Below are 20935 nucleotides of genomic sequence, written 5' to 3' on the forward strand. Positions count from 1 at the left end.
CTTTGTGATGCACCAAAAAAAGGTAGATTGATAGACATCTGATAAAACAAGGGCATAAAATATTAATGATACAATTTTATAGTGTCTATGAAGGTGGATGCTTTCCTGGTGGTTCAGTGGTGAAGAATCCTCCTGCCAATCCAGAAGATGTGGGTTTGATCCCTGGATCAGAAGATCCCCAAGGAAATGGCAACCCACTCCAACATTCTTGCCTGGCAAATCCCATGGACAGAGGAGCCTGGTGGAATTACAGGCTCTCTTTTGTGATCCATGGACTCACGGAAGAGTTGGACATAACTTAAAGGACTAAACAACAGCAATAAAGGTGGACACAGAAAGTCTTTTCAACTTCACTCTCTATTTAAAATATTTCAGGCCAAAATACTAAAACTAAGCAAAAGGTAAAGCAAATCTACCCTCAGTCAGTTCAGTTGCTCAGTCGTGTCTGACTCTTTGCGACCCCATGAATCGCAGCATGCCAGGCCTCCCTGTCCATCACCAACACCCGAAGTTCACTCAAACTCACATTCATCGAGTCGGTGATGCCATCCAGTCATCTCATCCTCTGTCGTCCCCTTTTCATCCTGCCCCCAATCCCTCCCAGCATCAGAGTCTTTTCCATGTGAGGTGAGAGTCTCACCTTACATGAGGTGGCCAAAGTACTGGAGTTTCAGCTTTAGCATCATTCCTTCCAAAGAAATCCCAGGGCTGATCTCCTTCAGAATGGACTGGTTGGATCTCCTTGCAGTCCAAGGGACTCTCAAGAGTCTTCTCCAACACCACAGTTCAAAAGCATCAATTCTTCGGCGCTCAGCTTTCTTCACAGTCCAACTCTCGCATCCATACATGACTACTGCAAAAACCATAGTCCTTACTAGATAGACCTTTGTTGGCAAAGTAATGACTCTGCTTTTGAATATGCTATCTAGGTTGGTCATAACTTTCCTTCCAAGGAGTCAGCATCTTTTAATTTCATGGCTGCAATCACCATCTGCTGCAAGAGAGTTCCAGAAAAACATCTATTTCTGCTTTATTGACTATGCCAAAGCCTTTGACTGTGTGGATCACAATAAACTATGGAAAATTCTGAAAGAGATGGGATTACCAGACCACCTGACCTGCCTCTTGAGAAACCTATATGCAGGTCAGGAAGCAATAGTTAGAACTGGACATGGAACAACAGACTGGTTCCAAATAGGAAAAGGAGTACGTCAAGGCTGTATATTGTCACCCTGCTTATTTAACTTCTACGCAGAGTACATCATGAGAAACGCTGGGCTGGAAGAAGCACAAGCTGGAATCAAGATTGCTGGGAGAAATATCAATAACCTCAGATATGCAGATGTCACCACCCTTATGGCAGAAAGTGAAGAACTAAAGAGCCTCTTGATGAAAGTGAAAGAGGAGAGTGAAAAAGCTGGCTTAAAACTCAACATTCAGAAAACGAAGATCATGGCATCTGGTTCCATCACTTCATGGGAAATAGATGGGGAAACAGTGGAAAAATCTACCCTAGGAGCCAGCTATTCCAACTCTCCTCCTAGAGAAATGAAAATATATGTCCACACAAAGACTTGAACACAAATGTTCAAAGCAACTTTATTTGTAATGACAAAAAACTAACAACAATCCAAATGTCCACTAAGAGGTGAATGGATAAACACAAGGTGGATAACTACACAATCGACTACGATTCAACAATAATAAGGAATAAACTATAATATCAATATGTGTCGCTCAAAATAACCTTGCTATCTGAAACAAGTCAACCCCCCAAAATAAATTCCCACTGTATAATTTCATTTATATAAAGTTTTAGAAAATGGAAACTAATCTATGGTGACAGAAATCCCCAAAACAATGAATTGCCCGGGGATAGGGTGTGGGAGGATGTGGAGAGGGCAGGGATGGGGAGAGAGTGGAAGATTGTAAGTGGCATGAGGAAACTTCAGAGCCTGATTGTGACAATGGTTTCACAGTTGTGTACATATGTCAAAACCCATCAGATGCTAAGCTTTAAGTAGGTGCAGTTTAGTGTATATCAATTGTGCCTTTAAAAAGCTGTCTTTAAAGTCCTAAAGAAAACATTGACAATTTTAATTCAGCAGTATATTTTCAAATATTTTAACCATGTAAGTTTTATGCAATGAATGCAAAGATGATATAATATTTAAAATCATTTGTATGCTAAATTAATTTTTCACGTTTTAATATTCATTTATTCATTTGACTGCACCAGGTCTTAATTGCCGCATGTGTGATCTTCAATCTTCATTGCAGCACATGAACTCTTAGTTTCATTATTCGGGATCTAGTTCCCTGACCAGAGATAGAACCTGGACCCCCTATACTGTGAACACAGAGTCTAAGCCACTAGACAGCCAGGCAAGTCCTTAAAGTGAAGTGAAGTGTTAGTCACTCAGTCGAGTCCAACTCTTTGTGTCCCCATGGACTGTCACCCGCCAGGCTCTTCTGTCCCTGGAATTCTCCAGGCAAGAATATTGGAGTGGGTAGCCATTCCCTTCTCCAGGGGATCTTCCTGACCCAGGGATCAAACCTGAGTCTCCTGCATTGCAGGGAGATTGTTTATCATCCACACCACCAGAAGAGTCAGAGAAGTCCCTAAATTATATTAATTAGTTGACATTTAAATTTTTAATTAAGACTTTTAGAGCCTGATTTTTTATTCTAGGAGAATTTCATAAATATTCCATAAAATGATTTTTTAAAAGTCTCTCACACTGATATCCAAAATAGTATTAGTGATAAAATACTAGATGGTTTCCTATAAAGCCAAGAATGCCCACTATTACTACCTTTATAGTTTCTTTTAATTAACATGGCATTCTAACTAGTAGAATTCAGTTCAGTTCAGTCGCTCAGTCATGTCCGACTCTTTGTGACTCCATGAACAGCAGCATGCCAGGCCTCCCTGTCCATCACCAACTCCCGGAGTCCACCCAAACCCATATCCACTGAGTCGATGATCCCATCCAGTCATCTTATCCTCTGTCATCCCCTTCTCCTCCTGCCCTCAATCTTTCCCAGCATCGGGGTCTTTTCTAATGAGTCACCTCTCCGCATCAGGTGGCCAAAGTACTGGAGTTTCAGCTTCAACATCAGCCCTTCCAATGAACACCCAGGACTGATCTCCCTTAGGATGGACTGGTTAGATCTCCTTGCAGTCCAAGGGACTCTCAAAAATCTTCTCCAACACCACAGTTCAAAAGCATCAATTCTTTGGCACTCAATTTTCTTTATAGTCCAACTCTCACATCCATACATGACCACTGGAAAAACCATAGCCTTGACTAGATGGACCTTTGTGGACAAAGTAATGTCCCTGCTTTTTAATATGCTGTCTAGGTTGGTCATAACTTTCCTTCCAAGGAGTAAGCATCTTTTAATTTCATAGCTGCAGTCACCATTTGCAGTGATTTGGGAGCCCAGTAAAATAAAGTCAGCCACTGTTTCCACTGTTTCCCCATCTATTTGCCATGAAGTGATGGGACCAGATGCCATGATCTTAGATTTTTGAATGTTGAGCTTTAAGCCAACTTTTTCACTCTCCTCTTTCACTTTCATCAAGAGGCTCTTTTTCTTCTTCACTTTCTGCCATAAGAGTGGTGTCATCTGCATATCTGAGGTTATTAATATTTCCCCCAGCAATCTTGATTCCAGCTTGTGCTTCCTCCAGCCCATCGTTTCTCATGATGTACTCTGCACATAAGTCAAATAAGCAGGGTGACAATATACAGCCTTGACATACTCCTTTTCCTATTTGGAACCAGTCTGTTGTTCCATGTCCAGTTCTAACTATTGCTTCCTGACCTGCATACAGGTTTCTCAAGAGGCAGGTCAGGTGGTCTGGTATTCCCATCTCTTTCAGAATTTTCCACGGTTTGTTGTGATCCACACAGTCAAAGGCTTTGGCATAGTCAATAAAGCCTAGTGGAATTAAATTAACTAGTAGAATTAAATAAACTAGTAGAATTAGATAAGTAAAATGAATAAGAGATATAAATATTCAAAAAGAGGTGATAGAAAGGTCATTGTTTGTAATAGATGAGCTGGTTTTCTACTAGAATTTACAAAAATAAATGAAACACTGCTGCTGCTGCTGCTAAGTCACTTCAGTCGTGTCCGACTCTGTGCCACCCCATAGACGGCAGCCCACCAGGCTCCCCCATCCCTCGGATTCTCCAGGCAAGAATACTGAAGTGGGTTGCCATTTCCTTCTCCAATGCATGAAAGTGAAAAGTGAAAGTGAAGTCACTCAGTCGTGTCGGACTCCTAGTGACCCCATGGACTGCAGCCTACCATGCTCCCCCATCACTGGGATTTTCCAGGCAAGAGTACTGGAGTGGGGTGCCATTGCCTTCTCAAATGAAACACTAGTGGAAGAAATTCCAATAAGTTGGTGGTTGGTTGCAAAACATACCAAAATAATGGTTTTCATATATTGTAAAATATTTCAGCATATATTTAAAATAAACATACGGGTCTAATATAAAGAAAACAAGTATTTACCGAGGGGCATAAAGGAGACCTGCAAAACTGCAAGATGTGTTGTGTTTCTGTGGTAAGATGTCAATTCTGTAGAAATTAATCCAAAGCAACACAATGAAAATAAAATCACCAACAGAATTTCCTTCCAATTTGACGTGATTCAAAATTTCATCTGCAAGAATAAGCATACAAGAATAAAAAAAAGAACAATATAGAAGGAATATTGGTGAAAGGAAACCTGTCCAACAAGCCAACAAAATGTGCTTAAGAAGCCACAATAATGTAAATGTTGGGCTGAAATTTGGGAATCATAGATCAGTGAAACAGAATTTAAAACCCAGAAAAAGACCCAAATATGACGACTGTAGCATCTCAAATCAAATTAAATGATACTCTAAACACAAATCAAAAGAAGTCAAAACATGAAATATGAAAACTGGTACCACCAAAAAAAGCCCTTTAAATGGATTTCTAACAGAAACACACACACACAAAGAAAAGACAAAGTGTGAGGAAAAATTTAATAAGACAGAAAAAAGTGTTACTCAAATATAAAAGAATCCTAAACAAATGTTTCACTAGGAAAACATGCAAAATCACCAACAGTGCATTTTTTATAATTGAGGGATAGTTGATTTACAATGTCGTGTTAGTTTTAGGTGTACAGCAAAGTGACTTAGTTATACATGTACATACGTCCATCCTTTGCCAATTTCTTTTCCCATACAGCTTATTACAGAATATTGAGTAGAGTTCCCTGTGCTATACAGTAGGTCTCTGTTGATTATCTACTTTATATATAGTAATTTGTATCTGTTAATCCCTAAAACTCCTAATTTATCCCTTTCCCTCTTTCCATTTTGATAACCATAAATTTGTCTGCCATCTCTATGAGTCGATTTCAAACAGTGCATCTTTAAGAAATACAAATGATGAGTAGACAAAGAACAAATACAACATTTCTATTAACCTGAGAAACGCATATTAAAATAATAAGGTAAAGATATTTCCACCTGTCAAATAATCAAAGAAAGATAGTATCAAAGCATAATAATAGTAAATATTTGCAAACGTGACTTTGCGTTGCATTTAACCAATGGGAGGCATCAGCAAGAGACAGGAAGCAAGAGAGAGATTGGAATGTTTATTTTCCACATTTGGGCCGTGGTTTGCCATGCTGCTTCTGTTCCTGAGGCCACAGTACCTGTCAGATGATCCTTCTCTCACAGTACAGCTCCCAGCAGGTTCCAGGAACAGCTCCCTCCTCAGACTCAAGCCCCAGAGGCCTAGGGTGGAAAAGTTTTCCTGAGATGGCACCCCACTCCAGTACTCTTGCTTGGAAAACCCCATGGACGGAGGAGCCTGGTAGGCTGCAGTCCATGGGGTCGCTAAGAGTCAGACACGACAGAGCGACTTCACTTTCACTTTTCACTTTCATGCGTTGGAGAAGGAAATGGCAACCCACTCCAGTGTTCTTGCCTGGAGAATCCCAGGGACGGGGGAGCCTGGTGGGCTGCCGTCATGGGGTCACACAGAGTTGGACACGACTGAAGCAACTTAGCAGCGGCCAGCAACGGAGGCATTGTACCTGCTGGTTCCTCTAACCCTGGCCCGGCACCTCTGTAAAAGCTCCCTCTGTTAAAGTCCCTTTAATAACCCACTTGAGTGTGGTTTCCTAGCAGAGCTCTGACTGATACACAGCCCTACAGTATGAACCTGTTTAAATCTCCATATGTGTGTGTGCACGCAGGTATAAATTTAGACTGAGACATAGGTAGAGACATCCAAAAAAATATCAGAATGTCTATTTACCGAAATGTCAGGACAGATAACTTAGAAATACACATATGTATACACATATATTTCTATGAATATAAATTCAATAGATAATAAAGAATGTAGGAAGGAATTAGTCAAAAATACTGCCATTGCTTTTCTTTTTATTCAAAAGCTTCATTTAGACCTTCGCTATACACAGACTATATAAAAACTGCGTGTTAAAAAATAAAACTTTAAGAAATGGAAATAGAAATTAAAATTTACACAATCTCTGAAGGAAAGGACTTTATAATTTCCACAGGGAGCTTGGGAGGGGAGAGTCTGAAAAAGATGAATTAATTTAACATTTAAAAATGTAATTTTTACTGACCACAAATAAAACTAAATGAAAATGTATACAAAAACAGAACTATGTACAAAAGACAAGCAAAAGATTCATATTATTAATATTTAAAGGACAATGGTGAGTGCGAAAAGGGTATGAAAAGAAAGTCTACAAAAGAGAAGGTGACAATTTTCATACCTCCATTCAAAGCTTTCAAGCCTCACCTGTTGCAACACCTTCTCTACCCTATGTCTGTTTCTTTGGCTTAGAATTCTCATTCCTTCCCACCCCATTATCCTAAACCCCCACATCTCCACCAACTCTTGCCCTCTCCACTCACCTGTGCAGGCAAACATCTCATCCAGCAAAACCCCAGCCAAGACCCCCCACCCCTATCCCTAGGCCTGCTCCCAAGCAGCTGGTGTAGCTGGGAATATCACACAATTGCACGGACTCATCTCCCTTTAAATTAGTCACCAGCAATCTCACATGGCCCAGAAATCCCAATAACTGCCCTGGTAACCTTGCTTTCCTACTTTAAAAAAAAATATTTATTAATTTATCTGGGCTGTGCTGGGTCTTCATTGCTGTGTGGGCTCCCTAGTTGCAGAGAACAGGGGGCTAGTCTCTAGTGCTGTGCACAGGCTTACTGCAGTGCACAGGCTTCTGTGCACTTCTTACTCTGCACAGGCGGCTCTTGTTCTGGAGCATGGGCTCTAGGGCTCATGGGCTTCAGTAGTGGTGGCATGCAGGCTCAGTGCTGTGGCTTCCAGGCTCTGGAGCACAGGCTCAGTAGCTGTGATGCATGGGTTTAGCGGCTCTGCAGCATGCGGGATCTTCTCAGACCAGGGATGGAACTCGTGTCTCCTGCATTGGCAGGTGGGTTCTTTACCACTGAGCTACCAGGTAAGCCCTTGCTTTCCTACTTTTAAAGACAATAATTTCATTTGCGATCATGTCTACCAACTGGATCAACTTCAGTGTCTTCCATTCACTTTTCAATCTCCTTCCATCTTCCCGCTTTGCTGACCCACTCTAATAAAGTTTTTCATACTCAGGATGCCAAATTCCATAGATCCCTATCAATCCTGATCATATTCAGCCTCTCAATTGACCATATCCTCCATGTTGAAACACCCTTCTCTTCCGATTCCATGAAACTTCACCTCCTTAGTTTCTTACTTCCCTGCTTGCTCTATCTAGGTCTCCTCTTGGATAGCCTTCCCTTCTCTTCCTCCTTACTAAAGAGTGTGGAGTTATTCCAGGCCTCTCTTTGGAGGTCTTTTCACTTATAATGGATGATCGCACCCATTATCGTTTATTCCAATTTCAACTCTCTGCTATCAAACCCCAGATTTTTATCTCCAAAGCAAGTTTCTATCCTGACCTCAAGACTCATATCGCCCCTTGGATATCTCATGAGTCTCTCACAGCTACTAATGTCCAAAACAGAACTCATTCTTTCTAAACCTCCTCCATCCAAGCTTGTTGCTCTACCTCTCAGTAAATGACACCTCCTTTAAACCAGTAACTCCAACCAGAAACTTGCAAGTTATGATTGTTATTTCCCTCTTCCTTACTCCCCAAATCTAACTCCATCAAGTCTTGCTGATTCTGCCTCCAAAATATATCTTAAACCCATCTTCTTCTGCTGAGTATTGGGCCCCATCCATGCCACCTCTGTTTACCTTCTTGACTACTTATGTAACTTCCGACTGATCTCACTTTGACTCTTGCCCCTCCCAATCTATTCATCATACAAAGGCCAGGAAAAAATATTCTTGAAATATATAATCCAAACTCTTCAGTGGCTTCCTATTAAAATCAGTGTAAAAATCAAAAGTCCCCACAATGATTTTATACAACCTGGCTTCTTGTACATTTTAGGCTTCATCTTATACCCTTTTCAATGTCTTTTTCTCCTCCACCCACTCTGTTCTTTCAAGTCCTCAAATGTATCAAAACTTCCCACTTCAGGAAATTCACTTGTGTTTTTCTCTCTACTGAACTGGCTCTTTGCCAGTCTATCTCTTCCTTATCCTTCAGGGTCTCGGCTTAAATGTCATTCCTTCAAAGAGGCTTTCACCGACCACCACCTCCCTCAACCTCAATTAGATCTCTCTAAATGAACTTATGGTTGCTAGGGGGGTGGGGGGATGGGGGAAAAGATAGGGAGTTTGGGATCAACATGTACACTCTGTGATATTTCAAATGTATAACCAACAAGGACCTTCTGTTTAGCACAAGGAGCTCTGTTTTATGTGGCATCCTGGATGGGAGGGGAATTGGGAGGAGAATGAACGCTTGTATATGTTCGGCTGAGTCCCTTTGCTGTCCACCTGAGACTGTCACAAGGTTGCTAATTGGCTGTACTCCAAAACAAAATGAAAAGCTTTATTAAAAAGTTTTAAAAAATAAAAAAATAAATTAGGTCTCTCTAGTATACCATCTGGAGAAGGCAATGGCAACCCACTCCAGTACTTTTGCCTGGGAAATCCCATGGATGGAGGAGCCTGGTGGGCTGCAGTCCATGGGGTTGCAAAGAGTCGGACATGACTGAGCTTCTTCACTTTCACTTTTCACTTTCATGCATTGGAGGAGGAAATGGCAACCCACTCCAGTGTTCTTGCCTGGAGAATCCCAGGGACGGGGAGCCTGGTGGGCTGCCGCCTATGGGGTCGCACAGAGTCGGACACGACTGAAGCGACTCAGCAGCAGCAGCAGCAGTATACCATCTCGTACTTTGCCTTTGTCTAGTTTACCTTGGTTTGTTATGAATCTATTTATATGATTATTTCTAGTATGTTTTCCCACTAAACCAGATCTTAACCTGCATGAGAATAGGTACCAGGGAATACTTGTTTGGCTCATCACTTTTCTATATTCAGCACTCTGCCAGCACCTGGCACATGATCTTGGGTTTTTTCCAACAACTGGATTAATGAATACACGAATCATGGGCTCAAGCCTCGCGTCTATGACTCCCTTCTCAACCACCCTCTCTGCTCCACCACACCAATAGATTTCAACACAGGCTTCCCTGTTCACCACCAAGTACTATACCTATAATTACACTGAAAAACAGCCTCACTGAACTTCTTTTGGATTCTTTTTCTTTACTTTCATTTATTTATTTTATTTATTTATTATTTTTGGCTGCACTGGGTCTTCGTTGCTGGGTGCAGGCTTTCTGTAGTTGTGATGAGGGTTGGGGGAGGGAGTAGGAGCTCCTCTCTCGTTGCATTGTGTAAGATTCTCATTGCAGTTGCTTCTCTTGTTACAGAAAATGGGCTCCAGGGATCATGGGCTTCAGTAGCTGTGGAATGCGTGCTCTAAGTGCAGGCTCCCTAGTTGTAATGCACGGGCCCAGTTGCCCTGTGGCAGGTGGAATCTTCCCAGACCAGGGATTGAACCCATATCTGCTGCATTGGCAGGTGGATTCTTAACCACTGGACCACCAAGGAAGTCTTTTGTCGGGGTTATTAAATGAGCCAATGCTCCACGTCGCTCCTGAGCCTTCACGCATGTAATCCCTCTAAGTGGAACACTGCTTTCCTCACTTAGCCAAATGATCCAGCTCACATGATTAGGGCCAGTTAATGTTCAGTTCAGTTCAGTTCAGTCGCTCAGTCGAGTCCGACTCTTTGCGACCCCATGAATCGCAGCACGCCAGGCCTCCCTGTCCATCACCAACTCCCGGAGTTCACTCAGACTCACGTCCATCGAGTCAGTGATGCCATCCAGCCATCTCATCCTCTGTCGTCCCCTTCTCTTTTTGCCCTCAATCCCTCCCATCATCAGAGTCTTTTCCAATGAGTCAACTCTTGGCATGAGGTGGCCAAAGTACTGGAGTTTCAGCTTCAGCATCATTCCCTCCAAGGAAATCCCAGGACTGATCTCCTTCAGAATGGACTGGTTGGATCTCCTTGCAGTCCAAGGGACTCTCAAGAGTCTTCTCCAACACCACAGTTCAAAAGCATCAATTCTTTGGGCACTCAGCCTTCTTCACAGTCCAAATCTCACATCCATACATGACCACAGGAAAAACCATAGCCTTGACTAGACAGACCTTTGTTGGCAAAGTAATGTCTCTGCTTTTGACTATGCTATCTAGGTTGGTCATAACTTTCCTTCCAAGGAGTAAGCGTCTTTTAATTTCATGGCTGCAGTCAATGTTAGAGAATGAATTAAGAACCTGCTCAAATTGTTCCCACTCCCTAGGAAGGTGAGAGGATATCTGTTCCTACCTTCTTAAACTAATCCTTTTCAATGTGGAAAACACATAAGGAAGACAAAATTCTAAAATGACCTACTACTTGCCCCAGAATCACACTTTGCCACTGAAAATACTACAGATTTTACTCTATCTCTTACCAACGGAGGAGAAATAAAAAAACCAGTTTCTCTAAAATAGCTTCAAGGACAGTGTCAGTGCCATCTGTGTCAACAAAATTTCAGGTTAAAAAAAAAATCAATGGTTATGTAAGACAAGAGTGCCTAATTTTCTACATAGTCGATTGGCTTTTTCAGAAGAACAGCCTTGAAAGTATCCAGAAATCAATTGCTTGGATAAAGCATACTCAGCAACCTCAAAGTAGACACAGGGCTTAAATCACAAAATGAAAATGAGGGAGGCCTTAACAGGCACTGACCAAGTAAAGATGTGCCTGAGAACAGAGAGAAAATGAGAAGGGGTGCCTGGAACATGCCAATACAAACTCAATCAGCAATGGTATCGCATGCCCCATTTTTTAATAATAACAATGTAGCAGGCATCCCAGGTTGGCTCATTTGGCATTCATCTCTACTTTTTCTTCCCGGTTTCCTTCAGTATAGAAGCTAGGAACACTAAATAATTACTTTCTCAGCTTCTAAAAGAACAGTTTTGGCTGAAGAAGCCTTCTCCATTCTCCCAATTGCTTACATCAAAAACTGGGAGTCTGACTCCTCTCTTCCACATCCCATGTTTGATCTATTAGCAAATTTGGCTTGCTCCACTTCCATACTATATTCCAAATCTATTTGTCGCCACCCCCACCACTGCTCTCCTCATCTAAGTCAGCATGGTCTATTGCCTGAGCCACTGCTATAGTCTCTGCCTCCATCCTTGCCCCCTACAATCTATTTTCCGAAGAACATCTCTGAAGTTACGTTTTTAAAAATGCAAACCTCATCATACTACTCGTTTGCTCAAAGCCTTCCAACATCTTTAAATAGAATAAAATACGAACTCCTTACCATAATCTACAAGGCCTTGTATGGTCTGACTTCTAGTTATCTCATCAATATCCACGTCTACCACTCTCCTACATGCTCACTTTGCTGGCCTCCTTGCTGTTACTCAAACATGTCAAGCATGTTCCTCATTAGGGCCTTCCTATTTGGTGTTCTCTTTCCCAGGAACAGTCTATTTTTTTTTCCTGGCTGCTCTGGGTCTTTGTGGCTGCAGCTTTCTCTAGTTGCAGCAAGTGGGGACTGCTCTCGTTACTGTGCAAGGGCTTCTCGTTGCGGTAGCTTCTCTTGTTGCAGAGCACAGGTTCTAGGGTGCATGGGCTCAGGAGTTGCAATCTGTGGGCTCTAGAGCGCGCACTCAGTAGTCGTGGCTCAGGAGTTGTGACACACAACTGCCCTGCGGCATGTGGCATCCTCTCAGAGGTTGAACCTGCATTCCCCAAAATGGCAGGCAGATTCCCAACCACTGAACCACCAGGGAAGTCCTTCCTGGAACACTCTTCTGTCAGATATATCTTTCCTTCATTGATTAGGGTTTTTACTCAATCATCATCCAATCAGACTGCCCATACTGCTTACTGCATTGCACATATTACAACCCGACTTCATCATTGATATGAATTGGTTTCTTTATTGTCTTTCCAACACTTACACACACTATTCTATTTACAACTATCTTCAGCATCTAAAAATGTGTCTGACATGTTGTAGGAACTCAGTCATTGTATTTGTAAAATTAATAAATTTCCCATAGACCTCTGCCCAAATTTGAGTTATCCTCTATTACCATTCTTTACCATATCTTCTACTTTTTCTAAGTTAATAATTATGACACACACGGTTTGTTGTCCATCCATCACTTAACCCTCATACCTCATTTCCATAACAATAAAACCCTGATTTTTTTTTTTCAACTATAGAGTTGTTGATCTATCCCAGTCCCCAACAATGAATCACAATTTTCCTAAACCAGTCATGCTAACTCTATTCCACTTTGGCATAAACTGTTACATGGTACACATGTCATCTGCTTTTTTTTCAAGGGAGGGGAAAATTAACTAAAATATTTCCCATCTTAAATAAAAAGTCTGAGTCTTACAAGCAACTAATATTTGTACCTGTCTCTTCCTTCCTTCTTAGAATATGGGTCTGAAGATATAATGCTCAGAGCTGTGGCAGCTACCTTGTGACAATGAAGTGAGAGGCATGAAGACTAAAAGGAAACTCAATGAGAATAATACAATGGAAAGACAGGAAAACCTCGGTCCTGGTGACATCACTGAGCCAGTGCATAAGCCTGTAACTGCCTGTGTCCAGTGCTCTTACTAAGGAAACCACAGATGTTCTTACAATTTAGGCTATTGTTAGTTAGGTTTTCCTTTATTAACAACCAAATGAAATCTAATTCTTTACATTATTTTATGAATGAGTTTGTGAGGACAAATGTGTTTTTCTTTTACATAGAACAATCTGGATAAGAAAACAGAAGGAAAGAGGGAGAGAGGAAAGGGAACAATAAACTCAGCTAACATGGGTGAAATAATCCTGGAAGTGGAGTGAATTACAGGAAGGATAAAGAAGCAAATATACATATGTATTTTCAAATCTTCCCCACTAGTCTCAACTTCCTCCAATCTGTCTTTATTTGAACCTTCCACTAATACTTAAAGATCATTAACTAAGTCACTGCTTTCATAAATCTGTGGTGTGATTTCACGCCATCACACAGTAAAACCTTTAATGACTTCTCATAACCTATCAAATAATATTAGTTAGCATTCAATGCAGAGAAGGCGATGGCACCCCACTCCAGTACGCTTGCCTAGAAAATCCCATGGATGGAGGAGCCTGGTAGGCTGCAGTCCATGGGGTCACTAAGAGTCAGACACGACTGAGCGACTTCACTTTCACTTTTCACTTTCATGCGTTGGAGAAGGAAATGGCAACCCACTCCAGTATTCTTGCCTGGAGAATCTCAGGGATGGGGGAGCCTGGTGGGCTGCCATCTATGGGGTCGTACAGAGTCAGACATGACTGAAGTGACTTAGCAGCAGTAGCAGCAGCAGCATTCAATGATTTTAAAATTCAATCACAATAAATTGAATTTATGTCCTTCTCTTTCTTAATTTAAATCTTCCCACTCAAAAACAAATAGATAGGAACAAACTCTCCTTACTCTTCTCCTATTCTTTATTACATCTACGCCATGATCTCCCCATTCCAAATTGGTGGATAATGTAATAGACAAAGCAAGTGAGTCTTTAAAACACTAGCAAAGCAAAGGAGAGAGAAAATCAACCATAATGAATTTGTCCAGAATTTTGCAACCAGAAAAATGGAATAAACTGTTTAATTTCATCATGCATGCATGTTTTGTGCTTACAGTTTTAGAATTGTTTTTAAATTGTATATGATATACATGCATCATAAATTTTCTTATAAAGGTTAAATCAGGCCTTGACCATTTAGAATGCATTTTCTCTCCTCCTCTCTACATCTGTCTCCATCCCTTCCGCAAGTCAAAATCTAACCTTCTCCAAGTAACCTTTCCAGACTACAGTGGAGTCTTTTTTGAATTAATTTTTAAAATCTGTAGATCCAAGTTTTCTCCTAAATACGTGTGTATTTGTTTGTATTGTAAACTGTTCTACTTAAGTTGTAGCTTACCTCTCTTATTATACTCAGAGTTCACTGCTCGCAGGTAAATCCTTAGAATGCATTACACTTTTTTTAAGTCTCCCACATCACAGCTAGAACAGTGAGAGTGCAATGAACACTTGTTTGAATGAAAAAAGTACACACCTTTGACCTACCAGTTTACATAACCGAGGTGCAGATGAGTGTTTGAACACAAATGCTTTATGTTTCAAGAGTTACCAACAATCTACTGGGTCAAAGATAAATCCTGGGCTAATTTAGAAAGCAAGATACTATAATTAGCATCAATAAACGAAGACCCTCCTTTGGGAAGTTCCGTAGAACTCTATCAATTTTAACCTTGCAAAGTCTGGCCTAATAGGCAAAGGAAGAGCCCCCCAGGCCCACTCCTCCTCCTTCACCCAGCACCACTTCTACCCCAATCACCAAATCAAAAATGCATGTTTTAAATCAGAATATTGACCAGCAACCAATTGTATCTATGCCATACCAAAATTGATGCCATCCATGCCTACCTCCTTGCTGCCTGTGACAGTCTAATTACCTGTCTTAGTGACAGAATTGGGCAGCCAACCTGCGTCTCCCTGCACGTCAGCATTAGTGAGCTATCCTGCTCCCTCTCCGTCTGGAAATCAAGGCCAGCCACCTCCAAAAATACCAAAGGGAAGGGAGTAGGAATTTTGGCACCCTAATTTTAAAATGGTGTCAGTCTAAGATGTAAAAGGAAGACCATCTTCTCCTCCAAATGTGGACACTATTTCTTTATTGTAGTCATTAGCCGATGTCTTTGGCAAGGAACATACAAATAAGCTCTTCCAGGATGGGCTTGTAGCCTTGGAAATAAGCTTCCAAAACAAAAAGTCAAACTTGTAATTGTTTCTCAGTTTGTACCCACACATCCACCAACACACTTCATTTTTTAAAATATTTTTTGTAGCCAAGAAAACCAAATTCATACACCATTCCGTCCCCTTAACAATGGCAAGTCATTCAGATTTTTACTTTTCTTTTGGCCTGTTTACTTTCCCTTCTCAGTTTAAAACAAAACAAAACAAAAACAACTTTTTTTGGTCACCAGTCATTACTGCGTTTCCCATTTCCCTTTTTCTGCTCTCTGGCTCCTTTTTCCTGTCCTCCTCCTGAACAACAGAAATTTTAAAATAAAAACTGAATTGTGAGTAATCTATACTTGAGATTTTTAAGGTCAGTATATTACAACTGGATATGAATAAAATTTGACTCAACAGATCATTTATTTCTTTATGAATCGTCAGAGTATAGATGTATTTCGTATTCACTATAAAGTGTTTTGGGTTCTTTGGTAGCTCAGATGGTAAAGATTCTGCCTGCAATGCAGGGGACCCAGGTTCAATCCCTGGGTCAGGAACATCCCCTGGAGAAGGGAATGGCAACCCACTCCAGTGTTCTTGCCTGGAGAATCCCATGGACAGAGGAGCCTGGTGGGCTACAGTCCATGGAGTCACAAAGAGTTGGACACAACTGAGCAACTTTTATTTCATCTCATAAAGTGTTTTAAGGAGAAATGTAAATTTTTTTCTCAGGAAACTTCTGTTTTGGAAGTTTGGAAGTTTGGAAGCATACTCGTAGTCTTTAAATATCACGTTATTATATAATAATAAATATGAACTACTATAAACTTTGGTGGTAGAAGAAAGGTCCGATGCTGTAAAGAGCAATATTGCATAGGAACCTGGAATGTCAGGTCCATGAATCAAGGCAAATTGGAAGTGGTCAAATAAGAGATGGCAAGAGTGAATGTCGACATTCTAGGAATCAGCGAACTGAAATGGACTAGAATGGGAGAATTCAACTCGGATGACCATTATATCTACTACTGTGGGCAGGAATCCCTCAGAAGAAATGGAGTGGCCATCATGGTCAACAAAAGAGTCCGAAATGCAGTACTTGGATGCGATCTCAAAAATGACAGAATGATCTCTGTTATTCTCCAAGGCAAACCATTCAATATCACAGTAATCCAAGTCTATGCCCCAACCGGTAATGCTGAAGAAGCTGAAGTTGAACGGTTCTATGAAGACCTACAAGACCTTTTAGAACTAACACCCAAAAAAGATGTCCTTTTCATTATAGGGGACTGGAATGCAAAAGTAGGAAGTCAAGAAACACCTGGAGTAACAGGCAAATTTGGCCTTGGAATACGGAATGAAGCAGGGCAAAGACTAATAGAGTTTTGCCAACAGAATGCACTGGTCAGAACAAACACCCTCTTTCAACAACACAAGAGAAGACTCTATACATGGACATCACCAGATAGTCAACACCGAAATCAGATTGACTATATTCTTTGCAGCCAAAGATGGAGAAGCCCTATACAGTCAGCAAAAACAAGACCAGGAGCTGACTGTGGCTCAGACCATGAACTCCTTATTGCCAAATTCAGACTAAAATTGAAGAAAGTAGGGAAAACCACTAGATCATTCAGGTATGACCTAAATCAAATCCCTTATGATTATACAGTGGAAATGAGAAATAGATTTAAGGGCCTAGATCTGATAGATAGAGTGCCAGATGAACTATGGAATGAGGGTTCGTGACATTGTACAGGAGACAAGGATCAAGACCATCCCCATGGAAAAGAAATGCAAAAAAGCAAAATGGCTGTCTGGGGAGGACTTACAAATAGCTGTGAAAAGAAGAGAAGCCAAAAGCAAAGGAGAAAAGGAAAGATATAAACATCTGAATGCAGAGTTCCAAAGAATAGTAAGAAGAGATAAGAAAGCCTTCTTCAGCAATCAATGCAAAGAAATAGAGGAAAACAACAGAATGGGAAAGACTAGGGATCTTTTCAAGAAAATCAGAGATACCAAAAGAACATTTCATGCAAAGATGGGCTCAATAAAGGACAGAAATGGTATGGACCTAACAGAAGCAGAAGATATTAAGAAGAAATGGCAAGAATACACAGAAGAACTGTACAAAAAGATCTTCACAACCCAGATAATCACGATAGTGTGATCACTGACCTAGAGCCAGACATCCTGGAATGTGAAGTCAAGTGGGCCTTAGAAAGAATCACTACGAACAAAGCTAATGGAGGTGATGGAATTCCAGTTGAGCTATTCCAAATCCTGAAAGATGATGCTGTGAAAGTGTTGCACTCAATATGCCAGCAAATTTGGAAAATTCAGCAGTGGCCACAGGACTGGAAAAGGTCAGTTTTCATTCCAATCCCAAAGAAAGGCAATGCCAAAGAATGCTCAAACTACTGCACAATCGCACTCATCTCACACGCTAGTAAAGTAATGCTCAAAATTCTCCAAGCCAGGCTTCAGCAATATGTGAACCATGAACTTCCTGATGTTCAAGCTGGTTTTAGAAAAGGCAGAGGAACCAGAGATCAAATTGCCAACATCCGCTGGATCATGGAAAAAGCAAGAGAGTTCCAGAAAAACATCTATTTCTGCTTTATTGACTATGCCAAAGCCTTTGACTGTGTGGATCACAAGAAACTGTGGAAAATTCTGAAAGAGATGGGAACACCAGACCAGCTGAACTGCCTCTTGAGAAATCTGTATGCAGGTCAGGAAGCAACAGTTAGAACTGGACATGGAACAACAGACTGGTTCCAAATAGGAAAAGGAGTTCGTCAAGGCTGTATATTGTCACCCTGTTTATTTAACTTATATGTAGAGTATATCATGAGAAACGCTGGACTGGAAGAAGCACAAGCTGGAATCAAGATTGCTGGAAGAAATATCAATAACCTCAGATATGCAGATGACACCACCCTTATGGCAGAAAGTGAAGAGGAACTAAAAAGCCTCTTGATCAAAGTGAAAGTGGAGAGTGAAAAAGTTGGCTTAAAGCTCAACATTCAGAAAACGAAGATCATGGCATCCGGTCCCATCACTTCATGGGAAATAGATGGGGAAACAGTGGAAATAGTGTCAGACTTTATTTTTCTGGGCTCCAAAATCAGTGCAGATGGTGACTGCAGCCATGAAATTAAAAGACGCTTACTCCTTGGAAGGAAAGTTATGACCAACCTAGATAGCATATTCAAAAGCAGAGACATTACTTTGCCAACAATGGTCCATCTAGTCAAGGCTATGGTTTTTCCAGTGGTCCTGTATGGATGTGAGAGTTGGACTGTGAAGAAGGCTGAGCGCCGAAGAATTGATGCTTTTGAACTGTGGTGTTGGAGAAGACTCTGAGAGTCCCTTGGACTGCAAGGAGATCCAACCAGTCCATTCTGAAGGAGATCAGTCCTGGGATTTCTTTGGAAGGAATGATGCTAAAGCTGAAACTCCAGTCCTTTGGCCACCTCATGCGAAGAGTTGACTCATTGGAAAAGACTCTGATGCTGGGAGGGATTGGGGGCAAGAGGAGAAGGGGACGACAGAGGATGAGATAGCTGGATGGCATCACTGACTCAATGGACGTGATCTGAGTGAACTCCGGGAGTTGGTGATGGACAGGGAGGCTTGGCGTGCTGCATGGTGGCAGTCCATGGGGCCGCAAAGAGTCAGACACGACTGAGCGACTGATCTGATCTGATCTGACTATAAACTTTTATCTGCTGAATTCAATGACATGAGTTTAATAGGTAATCAGAGCCCAAATTTCAATCAATTCCATTGTCAAATTTCTGATTATCATATGCTCTACCTAGTGAGCAGAGAAGGCAGTGGCACCCCACTCCAGTACTCTTGCCTGGGGAATCCCATGGACAGAGGAGCCTGGTAGGCGGCAGTCCATGGGGTCGCTAATAGTCGGACACGACTGAATGACTTCACTTTCACCTTTCACTTTCATGCATTGGAGAAGGAAATGGCAACCCACTCCAGTGTTCTTGCCGGGAGAATCCCAGGGACGGGGAGCCTGGTGGGCTGCCGTCTATGGAGTTGCACAGAGTTGGACCCGACTGAAGTGACTTAGCAGCTACCTAGTGAGTAACTAGCTAGAGAGTAAGATCTCAACTTGACTGCAGCAATGATATGTACAAATCATTGGATTTTCTATTTTTAACACAGTTAAAGAATAACAAATTTGTTTTAAAAGGCCATGAAAAAATACCACAAAGCTGGGAGAGTTGAAAAACTAAATGCTTCTAATTACAAGTTAAGTTACTCCTGAGATCCTGCTGCTAAGTCACTTCAGTCGTGTCCGACTCTGTGCGATTCCATAGACAGCAGCCCACCAGGCTTCCCCGTCCCTGGGATTCTCCAGGCAAGAACACTGGAGTGGGTTGCCATTTCCTTCCCAAATGCATGAAAGTGAAAAGTGAAAGTGAAGTCGCTCAGTCGTGTCCGACTCTGTGCGACCCCATGGACTGCCACCTACCAGGCTCCTCCGTCCATGGGATTTTCCAGGCAAGAGTACTGGAGTGGGGTGCCATTGCCTTCTCTGCTAGGCTTGATTTTTCGTTAGGATCTCAGGAGGATATAATATAATATATCAAGCTACAGCAACAATAAATAGCTTTCACCAGTATCTATATTATTTAAGCCGTGGTTGTCTAGTGTGAGGATTAAGCCAAACAGATTCAAGCATGCCCATGATTTTGATTAAGTGTTTTCTCAGAATTAATCAAGATCTGAGTCCCAATTCTACCACTCAAGAGTTATGTGACACTTTGACTGCTTTTCTGGGTCTCAGTTTTCGTTTTTTGTAAAACAGAGATAATAACCTATTCCACAGAGCTGGTATAAGAATTAAATGAGAGAATCTATATGAAATATCTATTTCAGCGTCTAGAATCTAGTGACTTTCCTTTGACCCTTTCCCCATCTCTAGACATTCTTATTATTGTGAGCCAATAGGGATGTATGGGGGGCTTCCCTGGTAGCTCAGCTGGCAAAGAATCTGCCTGCAATGCAGGAGACCCTGGTTCAATTTCTGGGTGGGGAAGATCCCCTGGGGAAGGGAAAGGCTGCCTACTCCAGTATTCTTGGGCTTCCCTGGTGGCTCAGATGGTAAGGAATCTGCCTGCAATGCAGGAGACCTGGGTTTGATCGCTGGGTTGGAAATATTCCCTGGAGGAGGGCATGGCAACCCACTCCAGTGTTTTTGCCTGAAAAATCCCCATGGACAGAGGAGCCTGGCAGTCTACAGTCCATGTGGTCACAAAGAGTTGGACACAACTGAGTGACTAAGCACAGCCCAGCACAGGGATATATGGCAGCACCCCTTCCCCTCCCCTCCAGCAATGATCGAATGAGTATCTTTCTGTTTGTAAGTGCTGTTGCAAAATATATTGTTTTGTGTGAAAGTAATTTTATTTCTATAAATAGTATTATATGTCTAATATTTAATTTTCTTTTCGTTTTGGCTTGGAGGAGTTTTTTCTTATTTCTTCTTATTGTGGTTTGGGAAAGGCATAAAATCTATTAACTATTAGCCCTTCACAATTCCTCTTCAAAGACAAATTCAAAAGCAAGATTTTCTGTC

This window comes from Bos javanicus, chromosome 26 (assembly GCF_032452875.1).
Source record: "Bos javanicus breed banteng chromosome 26, ARS-OSU_banteng_1.0, whole genome shotgun sequence".
Taxonomy (NCBI): domain Eukaryota; kingdom Metazoa; phylum Chordata; class Mammalia; order Artiodactyla; family Bovidae; genus Bos; species Bos javanicus.